The sequence below is a fragment of the Coenobita brevimanus genome, chromosome 15, assembly GCF_032717465.1.
Source record: "Coenobita brevimanus isolate Jiangsu-jjx chromosome 15, ASM3271746v2, whole genome shotgun sequence".
NCBI lineage: Eukaryota > Metazoa > Arthropoda > Malacostraca > Decapoda > Coenobitidae > Coenobita > Coenobita brevimanus.
The window spans coordinates 25,810,677-25,834,494 of record NC_136968.1 but is presented as its reverse complement, the minus strand read 5'-3'; the positions used below and the strand labels follow the sequence as shown (position 1 = coordinate 25,834,494).

The following is a 23,818-nucleotide window of genomic DNA, read 5'->3' as shown; positions in this document are numbered from 1 at the left end:
CACCTCAGCCCAATGAACACACTCAGGGAACCACGAAGAGCGTGAGTCTCCCTCAAGCCTCTTTCCCTCCGGGGAGCCCTTCGTCGCCATCCAGGCTTCTTGTCCAAGCGGAGGCGTTAGAGTGGTGGCAAGGCCCGATTGCGGAGTTACCGCCCACACCCGGATGCTCCTTAGCACTGTTGGAGCCCTACAGGAGTCGCTGCCGCAGCCCAGCCCTGACGGCACCTCTCTCCCTGAGCACCCGCAGACCCCGGATGCCCAAGCCTTCCACCACGGTCCCTGACAACGGCGACCTAGGCTCTCTCACGCCCCGGCAGCAGAGGAAGCAGGCCCGAATCCTCCGCCTGTTCGGTCCTAGTCCCGAGGGCCCCCGATCAGGTTGAGGCCCCCAGACTACAGGGCCTCCCTGCACCCCACCAGCGCGGCCCTAGGAAGGAGCCGCCCCTCAGGTCGAGGCCCTAAACAAGGGAGCCTCCCTGACAGTAAGTACTAGTGACCCAACTACTCAAGAAACACGGGTAGAACAGTGACAGTGACAGTGACCCCTAATACAGTGACAGTGATCCAATGCACAGTGGCAGTGTCTAATAAAAGTTATGTTAAACAGTGATATCGTAGTAAGTCGTGCTTAAACATTAAACAGTTCAGTTTCCCCTCTCAGAAAGGAAGCGGGGAGTTTTCTGTGGAGTTGAAGGTAGGTGTGCGAGTGAGCCGAAAGGCTAGGAAGTGCTCCCCTGCGACTAGGTGACAGTGTCGGATGTCGCCATACGCACCCTACCTTTATTATAGTAACATCTCCCCCACAGACTCCCGATCACAGTGAATATAAGTGAAACTCCCCCGTTTATTATTATCCACCAGTGACACGGCAAATGTTCTCGATTGACCATCGCAGTGAAGTGATATCTCTCCTCAATAACAGTAACCCATATCCCTGACTGCCCTGTGCCCTGTGTAAAAGTAGATTGGATCCAGTTATAAGTGTATTATTGTATCTCTGTGTTATTGTGTATCAAATATTGTGTATGTAGCACTGTAAGGGATAGAATTTAAGCAATAGATGTGATTAGGTGTACTGTCTCTTTTTATGCCCTGTTCCTTTGTTAGTGCATTACGTCCGGTCTAGCCAAAGGACCCCGTCCCAGTGCTCGTGTTTTTACGACGAGAAGTCGCCTTAAAAACACAGCATTACACTGGTGGCAAGCGGTGGTCCTAGATCCGAGTAACGCACGGAGGAACGCGAAAGGGAACTCACAATGGCAGCTAAACCGCACATCCAATTGCCCGGACCAGTGTGACATAGACGTATATTTGGACATGGTCAAACCCCTCCTAGACATAGGGTTTGACTCTGACAGAGAAAAGATCGCTGTCACTCTACCTAACTTGGGTAAAATAATCACTAGTGTCGCACCAAAAGTCGTCCCAGAACTGTCATGGGACCAATTCTCACAAATAGTGAGACAGGCTTTCACGCCATCCATAGGCCGAGTTGTCGCTCTTTCTCAACTCGACGCCCTCACCTACGACGGGAACCTGGATGACACATTCACCCGGGCTAGGCGCCTCGTCAGCGCCGCCTATCCCGAGGCACCACCCAATGCCCGGGATATCCATACATTCAACGCACTGTTGAGAATCCTCCCCAGCATAGTCAGGGAGCATTTCTCAATCTACGACCCCTCAGGGGACATGGAAAATGACCTATAACTCGTCTGACATCTGCTCGCCGCCCACCCCACACCACAGCCACTCCACGCGGTGACAAGTTTTCCTACAAGGCAACAACCCCCTCCCAAACCTAAACTGCCGCCACATCAGCCAGCTACTGAGCCGCCCACAGTCCCTAGAGCTTACCCCCAAAAGAAGCGCTCAAACCCGAGGGAACAAGGAAACCTCATCACCATTAACCCCTGGGAATTCATGGCTTGCAGCCGCACCTGCCCTCTACACGACATTAGGGAACAGCTCAAAGCTAGCAGGCGCAGAGGTTTTCAACAAGGGCGCAAGAAAGTATCCACCTTAGACGCCGCCGCCCAAGAAGACGACACACCGATGCACACCCTCTCGGGAACAGACGACGACGACCAAGAGGACACCACTCCACAGCAAATGGATTTTTAGGCCCGCCCCCGCACCTCCCCACGGTGGCAGGGGCCACCTCACACAACTACAGACCCCCTGTTTACGACAAAATCTGGCTAAACGGGGTCAAGGCACGTCTACTAGTGGATACGGGAGCAGCCAGATCGTGCCTCTACTCCCACTTCTACTCCCGCCACATGGGTGCATTCGGCCCCCTCTTCCCCACCTCAGCCAACCTTGTCGACGCAGGGGACGGCCCCCTGCCTATCCGTGGGGAAACTCGGGCCCTTCAAACCCACACCCATCAGCAAATATCCACTAGCCACCCATTTATCATATTCAACTCAACATGCAGTCAATACGATGGATATTTAGGGCTGGACCTCCTACAGAAATTACATGCCACCATTGACTGCCACCAACGCCGCCTCCACTTCAATCCAGCCCACCACAACCAACCAGCAGTGAGGACTAAGGAAGAAAAAAAAAAGAAAAAACCACAACGAAAGCTCACCAAAAACTCACACCCCCACACACTACCATCAGACACTCACCTGTCCCATACCACAGACACACCTACACCCTACCCAGCCCCTCACACCACTAGACTCCCATCCCCACCACCCACCACTCATCATCTACATCCCTCCCCATCTTTTCCAGCCACTGTCGCCTCCTCTATCACCATTCCACCACATCATGAAGCTTGGGTAAAACTTAACAAACCTTCCCATACCTCCGTCCTCTTCTCACCATCCATCCCCACCGGACCACTCTCCTCCTGTCTAGTAAGCCCTACCTTCCTTCCCCCACATGCCCAAGAAATCTGTGTCGCCAACCTCGCTACCACACCATTAACCTTACCAAGAGGACTCATCATCGGCGACACTGAAGAAGCCGAACCATGCCAAACACCGCCCCCAGACCCGCCCACCCTACCCACCCTACCATCACACCTATCCCCAGCCCAAACCAACAGCCTCTGACAACTCCTCCTGGATTTTCAAGATCTATTCTCCTCAGGCCCGACCGACCTTGGCCATACCACCTATCTCAGCCATGAGATACACACAACAGGACCTCCAATTCGCCAACCATCACGACGGAAAAATCCTAAGCAACGAGAGGAAGAAGACCGGCAGGTCCAGGACATGCTAGATGCCGGTGTGATCTCCAACTCTACTAGCCCATGGTCCTCTCCGGTGGTACTCATAAGAAAAAAAGACAGGACAATGCGCTTTTGCATTGACTACCGCCGAGTAAACGATGTCACAGTCAAAGACGCCACTCCCCTGCCACGTATCAACGACTCCCTAGACTCCTTACATGGCTCAACATGGTTCTCCACCTTGGATCTACAGTCGGGGTACTGGCAAGTCCCTGTGCATCCCGACGACAAACACAAAACCGCCTTCTCCACATCCAACGGCAAACATTACGAGTTCAATGTCCTCCCTTTCGGACTCTGCAACGCTCCTGCCACATTCTCCCGTTTAATGGAGTCAGTCCTTAGCGGTCTAACTTGGGAGACTTGCTTAGCATATCTCGACGACGTCATTGTTTTCAGTCGTACATGGGCCGACCACCTTCACCGCCTCAAGCAAGTGTTTCACCGCATACGCCAAGCAGGACTTAAAATGATACCTACGAAATGTGTGTTAGCAGAGAGATCAGTTTCCTTCTTAGGGCATCTAATTAATGCAGAGGGCATCTCACCAGACCCAGAGAAACTTCGAGCCATCGCAGACATCCCACTCCCCCGCGACGTGCACGAAATCAGAGCATTTCTGGGGTTGACATCATATTACAGGCGATTCGTCAAAGGATTCGCTGACATCGCAAAACCCCTCCACGAACTAACAAAAAAGGGCGAACCCTTTTTATGGACAGAGACAAGACAAACAGCCTTCACCACCCTCAAAGCAAAACTAACCATCTCGCCAGTAGTCGCATTCCCAGACTACAATCTTCCCTTCCGCCTCTACACCGATGTGTCCCTCATCGCCATAGGAGCTGTCCTTGCCCAGGTACAAAATAGCAAGGAACACATCATCGCCTGTGCCAGTCGCACCCTTAACACGGCAGAGCGGAACTACGCGGCCACAAAACGTGAGTGCCTAGGGATCATCTGGTCCCTAGAGTACTTCAAATCCTACATCTCGGGCACCCACGTAGTATTCATCACCGATCATCAATCCCTACAATGGCTACGACAGTCAAATGCAAATAACGCCCAACTGATACGCTGGCGGGAAACCCTCGAAGAATACGACTTCGAAATTGCATACCGACCAGGCAAGCTGCACACCAACGCTGATGCCCTATCCCGTCTCCCAATCAACACCATCAAAGAAGAACCCGACCTGGTTAAAATGTGGTTTGACAAACAACGCCCCACTTGGATTCCAAAGACCACATTTAACAAACTCCATCCGCATGGCGAACATCTTTTTGACCCAAACGGACACATTGTCCTCAGCCCAGCCACGGCCCATGACACCATGCTCCACCTCCATGCCCACAACGGCATCCACCTAGGAACTAAGAAGCTGCTACAAATATTTAACGATATGTACTGGACTCCCAACCCATCCACCATCGCAAAGAAGATCATACAATCATGCCAAGCATGCGCTCTTGGCAAAGATATCACCCAAACACCAGGCCCTACAGGAAAAGTCACAGCACAAAAACCGTGGCAACTTCTCTCCCTGGACGTCGTCGGCCCCCTCACACCAAAATCCGGCTATAAGTACATAATTACCTTCGTGGATGTGTACTCTAAATTCATCATCACCTGCCCAGCCAAGGACCACACTGCACCGTCAATCACCGACGCCCTCACCCGACATGTTTTCCCTTATTTCAGGATTCCCCAGGCCATCCATTCGGACAATGCCCCTGAATTTAAGGGGAAAATATGGGAAGAACTTGCCAACATCTTTGGATACAGCATCTCCCACTCATCTCCCTACTGGCCCCAAGGCAACAGCATATGCGAAAGAAGCCACCGCTCCCTGATGAACCAAGTCCGCACGCGCATTAGACAAACAGGAAATGAAGACTGGCCTGCACACGCTAAGATCGTGCAATGGGGGTTAAACACGTGCCCAAGGGAAGATGGAATAACCCCGCACGAGAGAGTGTTCGGGGAACCACCCCTACTCCTACCCCTCCGTCACCACCTACAACCGCCCACTCCACCCTCCAGCACCGACCCACTCCACCACCTCAAACGCCGCCTCCACCACCTACACTCAAAGCAGGACCTAGCACCTGACACAACCCACTCCAACCCATACACACCTGGCCAATCTGTGGTGGTTGCAAATCTCCCGACCCCACCTAAGACCGCCCCCCGATTCAATGGACCTTACAAAATTGTGCGGGTGCCTAATCCTTATCAAGTCATTGTGGATCAACAAGGGCAACACCGCACATACAGAAACCGCCATGTGCGTCCCTTCAACCCACCCGACACCGCCCACCCCCGCACTAAGCCTACCTCCACCCAGGCCCGCACACCTGGCCACCCTGACCCTCCTCAACTTCACCCCCCAAACTCCTACTACTACTCCTTTCCCCCCCCCTCCTCACACTCTCCACCTACCAGCTCTCCACCAAGCACACCATCACCGCAACCACCTCCCACCACCCCTACTTCGCAACCAGACACTCACCCACTAAACACCCATCCACCCACCACCCCCCAATCCACCCCACCCAGGCCACCCTCGCCACCACAACCGCCCACCTCCCCCGAGAATCACCCCAACCCCACACCCACCACCGACCTCCCCCATGACCACTCCCATTATACACATCACACCGCACCACCAACCATCCACCCACCTCACCACCGTACACCCTCACCGCCACCACGCAATCAACCAGCCTCACCACCCACACCCACCTCACCACCGTACACCCTCACCGCCACCACGCAATCAACCAGCCTCACCACCTACACCCACCATAACCACGACAACCACCAGATCGGGACGACTCTCACGCCCACCCACGAGATACACCCCGACACCCCCACCCAACACCCACTTATCTCAGAATCCACCATCACCACCCACCCCCAATACCTCCCCCATAACCCTACCCCTCCACCAAGCACGTTGGAACTTTCCTAACTCCCAATTCCCCAAAGTACAACGCTCCTCCCACCACATTAGCCCAAATAAAAGCACCACCCTCCCATCACTCACCAGCATTCAAATCTCATCTACCCACCAGGCACCATTCCCAGAGATGAAGATAACCAGGGTCCGATGGCAACCTCACAACCACCCGCCAACCAGAATCAGAGGCACCCACCACCTGCTACACCTCCTACGCCGGACCAACCAGCTGTCCTCCCTCCACTTCACGTTCTGCCCCCACCAGGAGCCCAATCAATTCACCACGCACTGGGTCAACTTCACCCAACACCTGACCCCGGCCTACCAGACAGCCACCTCCACTACCTACCACCTCCAGTCACGGGGCCGTGACTTCAACGACGCGGAGGGTGGTAAAATGCCCGCCGAGACCGCCACAGGACCTCCCACCTCACCACCCCCCACACCACCACCGAGCCGCCACCCCACCACCACCCCAGGAGGACACACAGGTGAGGTTAGTGACCTCGGGCAAGAGGGTCATCGGGGCATCCCGACCCTGAGCCCCTATTCCCCTCAAGTGCCCCAACCCCAGGGGTTCAGACAACCTGAACTACTGTGCGGGCGGGGTAGTGACCGTCAGACCAGGGGTGGGACTGAAAAGAGGTCAGTCCCAAGTAACACCGTCTTGACGGTCTTGCTACACCCTCTAGGGCAGGAAGAGGCCCAAGGGCAGGAAGAGGCCCAAGGCTACGGCCTTAAAAGAGAAATAGACACAGGCTACGGCCTGACAAAGTGTGTAAAGGGGAAGGTGACCCCAGGCTCCGGCCTTAACACGCTGAGGAGAGAGAGTTGCCTGTGTGCATCCCTCTCCAGTTGTACTTTGGCTACGGCCAGAATACGGTCCAGGGTAGAGAGACCCTGCTACCATACGTGTAGCGCTACCCAATTACGGAAGCAGCGACTCGGGGCCGGCCTCTCGCCGGAGCAGACGGGTGATCCCGTTTCTCCATTAGTCGTTTCCCGTATGGGCAGACACTCAGCTACGGCTGGGGCACGTACCAGGGTGGAGAACTCCCTGACGGTAGGATCTGTCCGTATTGGAGAGAGTGCGGCCCTTGTGCCCCTCACTCCGGCTTGTTCCCTACTGCGGGAGGAACACCACGTTGACGGCCTCTTGCCTCGGCGAAAGGGCGACCCCGATCACCCTACTGGTGTCCCTCGCACGCCGGACAAGTTCACGGCACCAGCCAAAGTCCATACTAGGGGAAGTGGAGCCCCACCTCAGCCCAATGAACACACTCAGGGAACCACGAAGAGCATGAGTCTCCCTCAAGCCTCTTTCCCTCCGGGGAGCCCTTCGTCGCCATCCAGGCTTCTTGGCCAAGCGGAGGCGTTGGAGTGGTGGCAAGGCCCGATTGCGGAGTTACCGCCCACACCCGGATGCTCCTTAGCACTGTTGGAGCCCTACAGGAGTCGCTGCCGCAGCCCAGCCCTGACGGCGCCTCTCTCCCTGAGCACCCGCAGACCCCGGACGCCCAGGCCTTCCACCACGGTCCCCGACAACAGCGACCTAGGCTCTCTCACGCCCTGGCAGCAGAGGAAGCAGGCCCGAATCCTCCGCCTGTTCGGTCCTAGTCCCGAGGGCCCCCGATCAGGTCGAGGCCCCCAGACTACAGGGCCTCCCTGCACCCCACCAGCGCGGCCCTAGGAAGGAGCCGCCCCTCAGGTCGAGGCCCTAAACAAGGGAGCCTCCCTGACAGTAAGTACTAGTGACCCAACTACCCAAGAAACACGGGTAGAACAGTGACAGTGACCCCTAATACAGTGACAGTGATCCAATGCACAGTGGCAGTGTCTAATAAAAGTCATGTTAAACAGTGATATCGTAGTAAGTCGTGCTTAAACATTAAACAGTTCAGTTTCCCCTCTCAGAAAGGAAGCGGGGAGTTTTCTGTGGAGTTGAAGGTAGGTGTGCGAGTGAGCCGAAAGGCTAGGAAGTGCTCCCCTGCGACTAGGTGACAGTGTCGGATGTCGCCATACGCACCCTACCTTTATTATAGTAACATCTCCCCCACAGACTCCCGATCACAGTGAATATAAGTGAAACTCCCCCGTTTATTATTATCCACCAGTGACACGGCAAATGTTCTCGATTGACCATCGCAGTGAAGTGATATCTCTCCTCAATAACAGTAACCCATATCCCTGACTGCCCTGTGCCCTGTGTAAAAGTAGATTGGATCCAGTTATAAGTGTATTATTGTATCTCTGTGTTATTGTGTATCAAATATTGTGTATGTAGCACTGTAAGGGATAGAATTTAAGCAATAGATGTGATTGGGTGTACTGTCTCTTTTTATGCCCTGTTCCTTTGTTAGTGCATTACGTCCGGTCTAGCCAAAGGACCCCGTCCCAGTGCTCGTGTTTTTACGACGAGAAGTCGCCTTAAAAACACAGCATTACAGGAACCAAAAAGGGTCGTGTGAATCGGGCCTAAGGCGGTGCGATATCATCTTATTTTGCTGAAGGTGTGTGGCAAGACGCCCCACCTTTTATTGTATTATGTACTGTATACCTTTACAGCAAAAATATTTCAATCAATATATCAGTAAAGTTCATTATTTTTTAGGTTTAAAATAGCATGCTATAATCAATAAACAAAGGAATTAGTGTCTCAAATATCTTCAGAGCCCTTCGCAGTGAGAAGGCAACGAAAATGCTTCTATTTGACGTGGACGTAGATAAATAATACCAGTTGCCAAACTTTATTTTTGTGTTAACTGAAGGATTCCTTCTCCATTGTGAAGAGATGCGGACGCCATTTCTTCTATGAATACCAGTATACTTCATCATTTTATGATAATTATATTTAATAAACTAATCGTTTGGAAGTAAATAATTTCAAATAACAGTAAAGAGATTTGGAAGCATAAGAAACATTGAAAGACATTAGTAATATAATATTTTAATTGCAAGTGGAGTGGAAAGATGGCGAGTGTAGCAATAGTGATACGTTGTTGTGGCGTCAGCTGTGGTCGGCGAATTCCTTACATGGTTTTGTGGATCTTCATTTTCCCCTGTTACCTGCACCCCGGGAGTTCGTTTCAGCTGTCAAGAATTTTGTATGAGCCTCTACACCGGCTGAGACACTGGGGTATAAAGTAGGTAATCTGCTGGCCGATACCCTTAGCCATCCACCAATACTAAGCTCTTCCCGTTTAGGATGAGGATAGGAGGTGTTCTTTCACTCGAGGGCATTTTGCAGTTTCGAGCAGTCATATTCCTCACTTATTCCATCTAGGTTAAGTTCGAGTTTGATTAGATTAGCCATGCCAGTTAGATTATATTAGTCAGGGTAGGTAGCAGAGGGAAAAAAAATGCCCTTACTCCAAGACTGCTAAATTTACCCATTAAAGAATACAGTAGTCACTACCATGTCAGGCAGAAGTTAGGAGAGCTCAGTTAATTATTATAAACGTTTGTTCTATATTAAATTTCATCCCCAAAATTCAGATTTTTTTTTTTTTTTTCACATTCAAGCCACATTATTGAGGCCTTCTCAGTGAATACCATTGCAAATGTCTTCATTTACCTTAGTACTTAGTAAATAAGAGGTTGGGAAGGGGATTCTTAAGCTCTGAGCGCCATCTGCTATTCATTTATTCAGTCATTCATTGCCAGACGCCATGTATCCCAGACGGGGTGGCCAAGGGCCCAGAGTTAATTGTTTTACAGGGAAGGGCACTAATCCTCCACCAACCCCACTTGACGTAGGGATGCCAACAGCATCTGGTGTTCCCAGGCGGTCACCCATCCAAGTACTAACCAGACCCAACGTTGCTTGTGTTTAAAAATTAGGCTAAATTAGGTTAGGTTAGTGAAGGATACGTTGTCTGGTTGCTATTTAAGTGTAAACACAGTAACAGACTCAGCTGTGGGTTAAATAATCCCATCCCACCTTCTGGAGCATTGGTCTATCTATCAATTACCAAACGCCTTACTCCCGTAAGAGGTGGCCATAAGTAAGTCACCTCCAGTCGCCCTGTTCCCCACCTTTTCACTGCCCAGCTCCCAGCTCACACCACCCTTTCTCATATACAGCACCTCTTCACTCCATCTCTCCAACTCATCCTTGGCCTTCCCCTCCCTCTCCCCCCATTCACCTCACTCACATCCTCGTCAGTCTTAAGCTCTCCATCCTCTCCACATGGCCAAACCATTCATTCATCCATTCATTGCCAGACGCCATGTATCCTAAACGGGGTGGCCAAGGGCTTAGAGTTCATTGTTTTACAGGGAGGGGCACTAATCCTCCACCAACCCCACTTGATACGTAGGGAGAACGTTATGCCAACAGCATCTGGTGTTCCCAGGCGGTCACCCATCCAAGTACTAACCAGACCCAACGTTGCTTAACTTCGCTGATCGGACGGGAAGCGGTGTACTCAACGCGGTATGGCTGTTGGCACCTTAATGTATTTCTCCTAACGCCCTCTATCGCTCCCACATCCACACCACAATGCTCTTTCATGTCCTCATATGTCAGTCTGTCTCTCCATGTGACTTCATATGCTTCTCTCAAATAAATCGTTTCCACTGCTCTCACTCTCAACTTTCTTCCTTCTAAAAAGGTCCAAACATTGCTTCCATAGGTTAGAGTTGGTATCACAGTACAATCATGCAGCAGCTTTTTTACTTCCATGTTTACTTCCTTGTTTTTTATGACTTTTTTCAAAGAACCAGCAACCATTCTTCCTTGTTGTACCATTTCAAGCACTTCACCCTCCAGACTTCCATCCTTACTCATCACACCACCTAAGTATTCAAATGCACTCACGTTTTCCAGTTCCACATCATCCAGCCTCATTGTACATTCAGTGACTTCATTTCTCTTGAAGATCATAACTGTACTCTTCCCCACATTCACCTGTTGATTCCATTTCTTACACACATTCCCAAACTCATTCACCAAGCCTTGCAGTTCACCTTCATCTTCACTTAACAGTACAGTACAGTATCATCTGCAAATAACAGAACAGGAAGTTTCCAAACACTGCCCTCTCTCATTAGGGCCGCTTCAGCATCCATTGTCCTGCCTTGTATCCCTATTATAACCCCATCCACATTCAGATTGAACAACCATGGAGACATGGCACAGCCCTGTTTCAATCCAGCATTCAAATAGAACAATTCATTCAGTTCACCATCCATGTGCACTGGAGCGTTTAGCACCCTCATACATAGGCCTACTTGTCTCGGCATTCAGCAACTTCCTATTTACTCCATGTATTCTTAATACAGTAGGTACGCACAGTACGCGAGTTTATGGGCAGCAGAGGAGGTCACTTACTAGGAATTCACGTACTGTGAATACATAAACTTATGGGAAGAATTACATGTGGGTGGCACTCCCCTTCATCGGTAACCCTTGAGACTCCTTTCAGACCTATGTATTGTACTGTACAGGGAAACAATCTAAGACATATTACCTAAGAGAAAGTAAATCAACAAGGTTATGGCTTTACTCAATCAACAAGGATATGGCTTAATTAAACCAACAAGAATGTGGCTGCTCACCTTAACGCAAGAGGACAACAGGCGTGATGGACGTAAGAAGAGGATCCAAGGCAGGGTGAGGCACCTAGCGTGCACCACCCGCCACACCACCTTCCTCACCACTCGTCACCAGCACTTTCGACACTTTCACAAATTAATGCACTCACTTTGTTCATAAACCTTTCAAAGTCTATTTTTGACACCTCAGACATCGCATCATCCTCTTGATCCTCCGCAGGAAATGGCTTTTCTGATGTTGAAGGGAGTGATTTCTCACTTTCTCTACGCCACAGGTAACGGGTGATGAGGGTTTGCTTCCTTCTGTTAACCACCTGGTTGTGCCTGTCTGTGTAGTACCGTAGCGGAAGGTTCTGTCCGATGAAGTCATCACTTCCTCCACTTGCAACTGACAGTGTTCAATGTCCTTGAATTTATCTAGGGCACACAGTACCCAGCTGATCTCCATCATTGACAAGTCCCCACTCTCCATCACTGGTGGTGCTGGCTGTTCTGCTGCGGTCACCTTCTCTCAGCCCCAGATTTGGTCTACTCTTTGCTGCCGTCCAGAGACGCACCCAGGGGGGGGGGCCCACCGGGCCTGGGCCCCCCCCTTAGCTCTCTGGATCCTTTTAAAAATTTATATACTGTATATTTATTTCGATAACAGCAAAACATGAAAAATTGGCAAGTACAAACAAAGACTCAGAGTGTGTATTGACGTTTCGCCTCGTGGCTTCCTCAGGCTCAGAATACAATTGCTGAATATACACCAATTTTCCTATATATATAGCAAAAGGCATTGGGGATGTGAGGGGTGAGGTATTGGCTAGGGGTGGTAAGGGGAATAGGTAGGGTAAGGAAGGTGAGGTCCAGGGGACAAGGATTACAAATCACGGCACAAAGACGGAGGGAAACAAGGGACAGGTGAAGTGGGAAGTCCTTAGGGAGAGGAAAGGAATGTTGGGTAAAGGAAATAGAGGTCACATGGGGAAAGTGATACACACACACACACACACACACACACACACACACACACACACACGCCTGAGCTGGGATCGGCAATCCCTTTCCCATTGTGACCTCTATTTCCATACCCAACATTCCTTCCCTCTTGCTAAGGACTTCCCACTTCACCTGTCCCTTGTTTCTCTCTGTCTTTGTGCCGTGATTAGAAATCTGGACAGAATAGGGTTGAGACTGAATGGCTTGTTCTTTGTTACTTTGTTAAAATGATATATATAAACAAACAAGTTTGTTTAAATAACTGACAACCTACCAAATAATCTATCATTCTATCAATATATATATATATATATATATATATATATATATATATATATATATATATACAATTTAGGACTATAAAACTTTTATGTAAACTTCAGGAAACTGGCAAATGGGGCCCCCCCCTTAGAAAATTCCTGGGTGTGCCCCTGCTTCCGTCTTGCCTGTTATGAGTTCAGTTTGCTTACTATTAAAAAATACACTGAAATTCTATAAAAAATATGTCCTTGCGTACAATGAGATTCACACACTGTGAGCACTATGCATACCTACTGTATTTCCCACATTCCTTGTCTATCCACCCTGTAAAATGCATTCTCCAAATCCATGAAGGCTACAAACAACTTTTTTCCCTTCTCTAGAAACTTTTCCACTAAAGACCCAAAAATGAATACAAGCATCTGATCCACACAGCTTCTTCCCCTCCACAAACCTCCTGTTCTTCTCCAACTAATTCCTCTGTTATTTCCCTAACTTTGTCAATTAGTATCCTACCATGTACATACTTTTTGTTTTACACTAAGAAGACCAATACTGCTATAATTACCACACGCTTTTTTCCCCTTTTCATTTGTAGAGGGGAAAAAAGGATTATTCCATGCAACTGTCAACCTTTAGTGTCAGTCTCAGAATTGATCAAAAATATAGGCTGTAAATCATATATCACAAGTCAAGAGTGAGAGCAGTGGAAATGAGCTATTTGAGCGGAGCATATGGAGTCTCATGGACGGACAGACTGACAAATGAGGAAGTGTAGGAGCATTGTGGTGTGGATGTGGTAGGAAGCATTAGGAGAAACACATTGAACTGGTTTGGCTATGTGGAGGGGATGGAGAACGAGAGATTGACGAGGAGAGTGTATTTGAGTGAGATGGAGGGGGGGAGAGGGAGGGGGAGGCCATGGATGAGATAGAAGGATGGAGTGGAGAGGTAAATGAGAGAGTGGGGTGTAAGGTGGGAGAAGAGCAGTGAAATGGCAGGGGAGAGGACAACATGGAGGTGATTTATTTGTGGCCACCCCTTATGGAATTAAGGCATCTGGCGGTAGATATGTTACGTCCCCACCTCACAGTGCCACAGGCTCCAACAGCAGTAGTACAGTACAGGAAGCAAGTTGCCCAGTGCGTTGTTCTTCCTATGGTCAGCCTTCAGGTGTACAGTACACAGGATCAGCTCAGGTGTCGTAACTAAACACTGGCTTGTTAAGTTCACTGTCTTTATTTTCCAAATAATTCCACTTAATGCTTTCCAGCTTCACTTCACTGTTCTCACAAGCACTGGAGCTATACAAACTTTACTAACTGCTCTTACACTTAATGCTTGACAGCACTTCACTGTTATTACACTTAATGCTTGACAACACTTCACTGTTATTACACTTAATACTTGACAACACTTCACTGTTATTACACTTAATGCTTGACAACACTTCATTGTTATTACACTTAATGCTTGACAACACTTCACTGTTTTCACAAGTACCGAAAATATAGGCTACAAACTGACACTGCACTACACTCAGACTGAACTAAAAACTGACTCACCCTTTCTGGTCTCTTATCCATCCTTATATAAGCTTGCATTGTTCGAGAATGACCTACTTCTCCACAGTTCTGGCGTATTCTACAGAGAGAGCACAGTTACCAACTCGAAAACAAAACATGCAAGTTTTCTTACAGTACAAAAGCCTTTCTAACAACTTTAACTCATCATCCTTCCCTCCTCTTTTCTACTCTGATGGTTCTGTAGCTATTTCTTCTACTGATAATGCAGATCTCTTCGCACAGACTTTCTCCTCCAATTCCACCTTAGACGATTCTGGTGCTGTTCCTCCATCACTTCCTGTCTCTGACTTCCTCATGGCTGTCATTAAAATTTCTTCAGCTGATGTATGTTTTGCCATCACTGGCCTCAGTACTAACAAGGCATATGGGCCTGATGGAGTCCCTCCTGTTCTTCTCAAGAACTGTGCTTCTGTGCTTACACCCTGCCTAGGCAAACTCTTTTGCCTTTGTCTGTCTACTTGTACCTTTCCTTCTTGCTGGAAGTTTGCTCTCATTCAGCCAGTCCCAAAGAAGGGTGACCACTCCCAACCCTCCAACTATCATCCAATTGCTTTAAGATCCTGTATTTCAAAAGTTTTCGAGTCAATTCTCAATAGAAAAATTTTAAGGCATCTTTCCTATCACAACCTACTTTCTGATCGTCAGTACAGGTTCCGTCAGGGACGCTCTACTGGCGATCTTCTCACCTACCTTTCAGACTCCTGGTCATCCTCCTTTCGGGACTTTGGCGAAAGCTTTGCCATTGCACTTGACATCTCAAAGGCTTTCGATCAAGTCTGGCATAAATCTTTAATTTCCAAACTGCCCTCTTACGGTTTCTATCCTTCTATCTGTGCCTTTATCGCCAGCTTCCTTTCTGGTCGTTCTATAGCCTCTGTTGTAGATGGCCATCGTTCTTCTCCTAGATCTATCAACAGTGGTGTTCCTCAGGGCTCTGTCCTATCACCAACTCTCTTCCTTTTATTCATCATTGACCTTCTAAACTGTACATCTAACCCTATCCACTCATACGCTGATGACTCCACCCTTCATCTTTCCATTCGGTTCCCGCAACGCCCATCTCAGCAGATCTCAGCAGTTACTTCAACAAGCAAGGGATGAGGCTATGGCACACCTAATGTCTGACTTGAGTATAAATAATCTTGTTGTTTTTAATGCATCTAAGACTCAGTTCTTACACCTATCAACCCGTCTAAATCTTCCACAGGTATACCCACTAATGTTTAATAATATTCATCTTAATCCTGCATCATCCTTGAACATGTTTGGGGTTTCATTTACTCGGGACTTATCATGGAAAGATCATATTACAGTACCCTCGCGTCCAACATGGTAATATTGTCATGCATGGGTCACGTGTTGGACCAAAAACGTGTTGGACAAACAATAGAGCTTATGGGGAAAAATGAATTATGTCAGCAACCCTAGGAAAAGTCACCCTAAATACCTACCATATACCTATACATATATTGGTACTGTTGTAATTATAATAAATGGTACTGTGCTATGAATGATAACTAACCTTTTAGGATAGTGTTGGTGGGCTTGCTGGGAATCGAAGGTGGTATCCAAGGCTGTAGGTAGTCCTACTGGGTCCCCAGTCCCCAGAGGATGGCTGCTGGCGTCACTAGCGGGTAATGGCACTGCTCCTCCTCAACCTCCCTCATAAATCCTTCGAAATCACACTCAGATTCACTATCTTCGTCCACAGCCATGGAAGGTCCTGTAACTGCCTGTCCTAGGACTCTGTAATCCTCAGCAAAGGGCATGCTTCTCACACTGTTGCCAGAGCCCCGTCTCGTGACTATGGAAAGTGATTGCTGTCGCTGACTTGGTAGAGAATAAGGAGAAGCAACTTTGTTTATAAACTGGTACACACGCCGATGAGAAGGGTTTCAAAGCGATTGATATTTATTCTAAAATATTAATATGTATTCAGTGTCAGGCTAAATGTTCAATGCTGTAGTACGATACATTCTCTGTCGAGTTGCCTGGGTTTTGGTCACACTGTTTTGCCCGTCGTATCCTCGGCAGGAATCCATCCAGATGAATTCCAAATGCCCGTGGTATTGTCGGCAATTTTACCACATTACCGTTCCGATATACCATCGTATCCTCGGCAAACCTGGTATGAAGTGCCGTGTGATAGCCTTCGGCTGCCAGGATCTTGTCTTGGTTTTTTATTATGGTCCTCACGTTGGCTTCATTCATGTTGTAGGCCTTGGCAATGTCAACTTTCCTCTCCCCTTTCTTCTTCCTCTCGATGCTTTCTAGCTTGGTGGCCTGAGGGAGGTGCCGACGCTTCTTGGGGTTCTCAGAAGGCTTCCTGGGCATCGTGAGCAGGGTAAAATGCAGTAACAAGGGCAGAAAATGCAGCAAGAAAAAAGCACCTTCCAATGCAAATTATGCGACTGAGTGGCGTTGTGGCGGGAGAAATTTAAACAAAACATCACGTGACAGCAGAAGCTTTTTTAATTGGGCGGCATCACGATCACGTCACGATAGCGGGCGGGGAAGGCTACTTGATCAGAAGTTTTAATTGACTATCATCATCATGGGAATGTCCAGTATGACCGTGTTGGACCGGGGGTGATCGTGCTAGAGGTGAACTCTGCACATTTCACCCACTTCTCGGAGCTCTGTGCGTGTTATGCTAACACACTCGTGTTGCAGTAATTAAATCGTATTAAATAATACTAATTATTTGCTCTCCGTGCTGGACGTGAATCGTGCTGGACTAATGTGTGTTGGACGCGAGGGTACTGTACATCTCTTGTAAAATCTGCTTCCAAGAGATTGGGTGTGCTAAGCCGACTCCGTTCTTTCTTTACCCCTGCACAGTTGTTGACTCTATACAGGGGTTTTATCTGCCCCTGTGTGGAGTACAACTCTCATGTGTGGGGAGGCTCCCCACATACAGCTCTTCTCAATAGGGTGGAGTCAAAGGCTTTTCGTCTCATTAATTCTCCTCCTCTTACTGACTCCCTTCAACCTCTGTCTCTTCGCCACACTGTTGCATCTTTATCTCTTTTCTATCGCTACTTTAATGGTCACTGCTCCTCTGAACTGTCTGCATGCATTCCTCCACCTCTACGACGGGCGCGTAGCACCCGTCTAGCAGCAAACTCTCATCCCCTTTCTGTCCAACTCTCTAATGCAAGAGTTACCCGTTACTCCCAGTCCTTCATTTGTGCAACAACTCTGGAACTGTATCCCTCTGTCTGTATTTCCTGCTGCCTATGATCTCCAGTCTTTCAAACGCAGTGTGTCCAGGCATCTCGAAATGAACGGATCTTGAATTTGGCTCTCTCTTGTATTTTGTTTTTCTCTTGGAGGGAACTGTTATTGTGGGCACATGGTCTTTGGTTCCTTCTTCCTCGCACAAAGAAAAAAAAAAAAACATAACTATAAATTATTAGAATACAAACTTACATTGAATTACACAGTTTACCAAGCAGTTGCATAAATAAAACGTAATAAAGAAAAATGAGCACAAAAATTAATGCACAGCTCATGAAATAACTCTGCTCACAAACAGCAGGCAAACTGGCAACTCTGACTCGTACCAGAGCTAGCTGCCGTAAACATCAGGAAACATCGAGAAACATCTCAGCTACCTAACTGGCAAAGCTTGCTTGTTAACACTACCCCTTCCCTAGTTCTTTGTCATCCCGACAAAACTACACAGTATATACAAACGTAAACCTTAATCAGTACTGGAACTTGATTCTCCCGAAATTGCCCCACATAAAATACAGACAAGATACGTAAAATCCATCCTGGACAATTTACCTACCAACAAAGCTCCAGGCCCAAATGGAATTCCGCCAATTGTTTTGAAAAAGTGTTCCCCTGAACTTGCCTCTGTCCTAGCTAAATTATTCAGACTATGCATACGTACTTCTTTATTCCCAAATTCATGGAAAGAAGCCAATATCCACCCAGTTCCGAAGAAAGGAAATTCGTCTGACCCCTCCAATTACAGACCAATAGCTGTCACATCTTCTCTTGGTAAGGTATTTGAAACTTTAATTAATAAGCATATTGTTAAACATCTTGAATCCAACAACTTAATTATTGATAGACAATACAGTTTTCGCCACGAAAGATCCACCATTGACATACTCAATCTCTTAACTCATACCATCCATCAATCAATTGATCTTTTTGGAGAAACTCATGCAGTAGCTCTTGATATCTCTAAAGCTTTCGACAGAGTATGGCACCGTTCCCTGCTGTCCAAACTCCCTTGCTATGGACTAACGTCTTTTGTTCCTTTGATTTCTTCTTATCTTAGTGACAGGAAAATAAGAGTAAAAGTAGATAATGTATATTCGAATTTCCACTCAGTTAACGCCGGCGTGCCGCAGGGATCAGTTCTGGCGCCAACCCTATTTCTGGTTCATATTAATGATCTCTTATCTGTCACTCACAATCCCATTCACTCATATGCAGATGACTCAACACTACATAGTTCATTCACACTCAGACATCCATTTACAAAGTCTAATATCTCTACCTCTCAACTCAGTACAGCCATCTCCATAAATCAAGATCTATCTACAATCAGTGAATGGGGACAAAACAACCTTGTCTCTTTTAATGCTAGTAAAACTAAATATATACAGTTTACTAATAGACAGATATTGCCAGATTCGTACATTACCTTCAGTGCTACTAATATTCCCATCTCCCAAAGTATTGAAATTCGTGGTGTCTCACTTAACAGTGCCCTCAGCTGGACCTCTCATGTCAGATCACTTGCTAAAACTGCCTCAAAGAAACTTGGATTATTGTACAGAGTCCGTAACTTCTTCGCCGATGAGCAGTTAGCTATAATCTATAAGAGTCGTGCTCTCTCAGCTTGAATATTGCTCACCCTTGTGGAATGGTTGTGGAGAGGTTGCATTAAGACAACTAGACAAAATTCAGAATAGAGCTGTTAGAATCATTAACAACCCTGCCATTACATATAAACTACCTCCCCTGCAAGTAAGAAGGAATGTTGCCTCCCTTGCATTATTTTACAGATATTTTTTTGGCAAATGCTCAGACGAAGTTGCGTCCATGGTGCCACCTCTCCATGCCTTCCCTCGTGCTACACGGGCATCTGGTAGCGCTCATGACTGGAATGTCACTCAACCATATTGCAGAACTTCTGCCTATCAGAATTCTTTCATTCCCCGAACTGCATCTCTCTGGAACTCACTTCCTCAGAGTTGTTTTCCTCCAAATTTCAACCCACAACTGTTCAAGTCTAACTGTTACAGATATTTTATGAACAGAGGACACCAGTAATCTGGTGTTTGGATTATTTTTTTTTCCCATTTGTTTTTCCTTCCTCCATTCTGTAATTTATTAAAAAAAAAAAAAAAAAAAAAATGAAGCATCCAACTATGCACAAAATAATCCTTCATCTTATCAGCCATTCTTCTATGCCGCTTCCGATGACATCCTTGTTCCTCCATGCAGTCCACTCCTGGAAGATCTTGGTCCTCTTCCTGATTCACTTCTTCCCTCGGGAAACTGTCACCATCCTCTTGCACTTCAGCTCCATGGTCCTCCTCAACATCCTCGGCTGCGGGAGAGCACAATTCCTCGGAGACGTCCCAGCTTTACTGTCCTGGCCCAAGGTACTGCCATAGACAGTTCACATGTACTGCCTTTTGGTGAGACTTCCTGCCTCCCCGAATCCGATACGTTATGTCTGATAGGCAGTCCAACACAATGTAAGGCCCGTCCCAAGGGCTCTGCAGCTTCGGTGACTGTCCCTTCTTTCGCTGAGGATTGTATAACCAAACTTGGTCACCATCCTTGAAGCTCATCTTACTTGCCTTGGCATCATATTTACACTTCACTTCTCCTGAAAACTTGAGGGCTCCTTGCACTTGATGATGTATTGTACCTCAGCCAGCCTTTCCTGAAGATGCTTTGCATAGCCGGTGGTGTCTGTAGGCAGCTCTTCACCAGGAGGTCTTCCCACTAACAAGTCAACAGGTGAGCGTAACTCATGGCCCAACATCAGTTTTGCAGGAGTGTAGCTGGTAGACTCATGGAATGCAGACCGATATGCCATCAACAATGCAGGTAATTTCTGGTCCCATTTTGTTTGTCCATCTACACAGTACTTGGCCAGTTCTTGTCCCAGGGTCCAGTTGAATTTCCCCACCATCCCATCTGATTGTGGCCTTAGTGGGGTTGTCCTGGTCTTCTTGATCCCCAGTAACTTGCAGCGCTCATGGAACACAGCATACTCGAAGTTTCTACCCTGGTCTGAATGTAGCCCTTGTGGCATCCAAAAATGACAGCTAAACTAACCAACACTGAGCAACAGTCGCAGCCTCTTGATCAGAGATAGCGTAGGCTTCAGGCCACTTTGTGAAGTAGTCCATGGTGACATATATACTGGTTCCCTCTTTCAGTGAGTGGCAGAGGTCCAGCAATGTCCACCATGACTCTTTCCATCGGTGCACCCACTTGGTACAGCTGAAGAGGGGCGCAACCACGTTTCTTGGGTCCTTTTTTTGGCACGACACACATCACAGGCCCGACACCGCTCTTCAATATCCTGATGCATGCCAATCCAGTAGAATCACTGTCACAGCCGGCTTAGAGTTTTCTTCACTCCCAGGTGCCCACAAGTGATCTGGTTATGGGACTTATCCAAGATCTTGGACCTCATCATTTTCGGAACCACCAGTTGCCAACACTTGCTGAGACCATCGGGTGTCTCCCACTGACGCTTTAGTAGTCCGTTGTTCAAACGAAGGTCCCACTGACTCCAGTAGCTCTTGGTCGCAGGGCTTAACCTGGAAACTTCTTCCCATGATGGTCGCACTGTACTCCGCTGCAGCCACCCTAGCGCTGGCTGTAATATGCATCCTCCATCTGCATCCTCTTCAGATCTGCTTCATCTGACATTGGCCCTGTCACTGCAGTATGGCTACATTTCTTACCAAGATCTTTTTTACTACACTGCTGGCACTCTGGATCGCAAGGCCAACGACTCAGGCTTTCAGCATTGCCATGTACTCGCCCAGGACAGTGCTGCACCTCGTAATTGTGCTGGTCTGGCTTCCTGAGCTAGCATGCCGGTTGTCTTTTTGGACTCTTTAGCGTTTTCAGCCACTTGAGTACCACATGGTCCATCCTGATGATGAAGTTTGATTCATACAGGTAGGGATGGAAGAAATCAAGGCTCTTCATCACTGCCAAGAGCTCCTTTTGGGTCACACAGTAGTTCCACTCCGGTGGGCTGAGCTTCTTGCTGTAATATGCTACCACATACTCTTTTTCATTCTTCTTCTGCAACAGGACTTCACCAGTACCATGGTCAGTAATCTCACAGTCCAAGATGAATGGCTGATTCTGGTCTGGGTACAGCAATACTGTTGAGCTTGCCAATGCATGCTTGAGTTCATGGAAGGCTTTCTGAGTCTCTGGTGTCCATGCAAACTTCTTTCTTTTCCCCAACAGCTTGTGAAGAGGTGCAACTATTGTTGCAAAGTTTTTGACAAAACGCCAATAGTAGGTGCACAAGCCCAGGAAATCCCGTAGCTGTCTCACACAAATTGGGACGGCCAGTTTTCTACAGCTGCCACTTTCTTTGGGTCAGTACGGACGCCACTTTTGCCTACAGTGTGTCCCAGGTACTTTACTTCATTCTGAAACAAGTAGCATTTCTTGGGGTTCAGCTTGGTTCAGCTTGAAATGTGCTGCGTGGATCCTGTTCAACACCTCTGACAGCCTCTCCAGTTCCTGGTCGAAAGTCTGTCCAAACACAATTACACTCAAACCTCGATTTAAGGGACCTCCATTTAAGGGAATTCGGATTTAAGGGACTCCATATTCTACCTTACAAATGGACAGGACTATTCAAAGAGTCCGCTACTTGAAATATTAATATGTTTCTTTATTCAGTACCTGTAAAATAATATTCATAATCATATTAATAAGTGAAACAGTCATTTCATTTCATAATAAGATTGTCTTTATATGTGGTAAAACAATGGAAATTTTCCAGTAAGGGACAAGGTGATTCCCCATTTAGTCCCTTAAATCAAGGTTTGAGTGTACATTGTCCAGATAGGTGAGAGCTGTACGCCAGTGCAGGCCTTCAAGTACGTGGTCCATGAGGCGCCCAAAAGTGGCTGGGGCATTGCATAAGCCAAAAGGCATCACTTTAAACTGCCATAAACACCCCCCATATGAAAAGGCTGTCTTCTCTTTGTCCTTCTTTGCAACCTTGACCTGGTGGTATCCTGCCTTCATGTCTAGGGTAGAGAACCACTTAGCACCTGACAGAGCATCCAGGGTGTCATCAGTTCTTGGCAAAGGGTTTGCATCCTTCACTGTCACTTCATTCAGGGCTCGATAACCTATACAGCACCTTACTGAGCCATCCTTTTTCCTTACCAGAACCACTGCTGATCCCCAAGGACTGCTGGACTTTTCTACTACTCCTTGACTTTGGAGATTCTCCATCAGTTTCTCCATTTCTTGCCGCTGGGCTGGCACCATCCTCCACGCTGGCTGTTTAATCGGTCGGTGATCCTCAGTGTCTGTACTATGCTTCATTAGATCAGTGCACCCCAGGTCTAGGTCTCCTGTGGAAAAGACATCAGCAAATTCCGTCAACAGCTGCCTCAGCTTCAGCACGTGTGTACCATCCAGGCATTGGCAACTCCTTGAGAACAGGTCTTGTAAGTGCTCTGACAGGTACCCATCTTCTTTGACTATGCTTCTTTTACAGGCTTTCCTCTGGTGCCATGCAGGGTCCACCGCCTGGCATGGTCCCAGAATTTTTCCCTCATTGATATTCTGTGGCTTATGGGAGAAATTGGCCACCACCACCGGCACTTCATCAGCACCTGCTTCCACCAGAGTTCTCCCCACCATCTCACTAGCCTTTGTCTTGCACTGTACATTAGACTCCACCACCCCTAGATAGCTGTCAAAAGAGCTGCTCACTGTACGCTGGAGCAACAGTTCTGATTTGGGGGGTATCACTGTAGTGCGGAGCACCCTCACTTAGCCACCAGAACTGGTACACTTCACTGCTGTGACCGGAACCGCCCTTCCTCGAATCTTCAGCTTCGTAGAGCAGAAGTTGAGCTCACGTCCTATGGACATCAGATAGTCCAGACCCAGAAGGCAAGGATCCTCTATGTCAGTCACATAGACTGGAAGAGTAGCCTCTTGCCCTGCCACTTCAAT

General features: G+C 47.9%; 1 long non-coding RNA gene and 1 other non-coding gene across 2 annotated transcripts in view; one reads left to right on the top strand and one right to left on the bottom strand.

Annotated features, from left to right (window-relative positions):
- The first annotated feature begins 9,199 nt into the window (after positions 1-9,199).
- The window catches only part of LOC145390619 (uncharacterized), a 71,638-nt gene continuing 57,019 nt past the window's right edge, over positions 9,200-23,818 (top strand). Inside the window, exon 1 of the long non-coding RNA XR_013895698.1 lies at positions 9,200-9,358. This is a non-coding gene — a long non-coding RNA (uncharacterized LOC145390619). The remainder of the gene's footprint in view (positions 9,359-23,818) is intronic.
- On the bottom strand, positions 10,546-10,664 carry LOC145390780 (5S ribosomal RNA). The gene has a single exon (XR_013895707.1). It is a non-coding gene; the product is annotated as a 5S ribosomal RNA (ribosomal RNA).